Below are 802 nucleotides of genomic sequence, written 5' to 3'. Positions count from 1 at the left end.
CACAAGGAGCTTACAATCAACTGAAAGAAGATAATATACAAAAGGAATCTAAAAATAGGTAGAGGCTGCCAGAGGGTACCTGGTTGGGGAGCATGATGTTCATGGAGTCAAAACCAAGTGGAGCAATGGATAGAGAAGGAAGAGTTTAGCTGGAAAGTTCTGAGCTTTCTATAAATATGGGGAAGGCTTTGGGCAGAGTTTTTTATTCTATTCTCCATCCCTCCAATCAAAGGGGAGAATCAGCTGTTGAGTGTAAATCTGGATCACACTCTATGATGATGAGATTTCAGGTGATGAGCTAATGATGGAAAATTAAGAGATGAAGGGCTTTTCTTCTTTTTCTTTCTCAATGGCACAATAGAATCCAGAGCTGGACACATAGTAGATTCTTTTTTTTTTTTTTTTTTTTTTTTTAACATTTATTAATAATCATTTTTAACATGGTTACATGATTCATGCTCCTATTTTCCCCTTCACCCCCCGCACTCCCCCCACCCATGGCCGACGCACTTTTCCACTGGTTTTGTCATGTGTCCTTAATCAAGACCAATTTCCCAATTGTTGGTGGTTGCATTGGTGTGGTAGTTTCGAGTCCACACCCTCAATCATGTCCACCCCGACCCATGCGTTCAAGCAGTTGCTTTTCTTATATGTTTCCTCTCCTGCAGTCCTTCCTCTGAATGTGTGTAGCATTCTTTACCATAAATCCCTCAGAATTGTCCTGGGTCATTGCATTGCTGCTGGTACAGAAGCCCATTACATTCAATTTTACCACAGTATATCAGTCTCTGTGTACAATGTT

The sequence above is a fragment of the Gracilinanus agilis genome, chromosome 6 (assembly GCF_016433145.1).
Source record: "Gracilinanus agilis isolate LMUSP501 chromosome 6, AgileGrace, whole genome shotgun sequence".
In the NCBI taxonomy this organism is placed as follows: Eukaryota; Metazoa; Chordata; class Mammalia; order Didelphimorphia; family Didelphidae; genus Gracilinanus; species Gracilinanus agilis.
The sequence above is the reverse complement of the archived record's forward strand: the minus strand, read 5'-3'. Positions refer to the sequence as shown.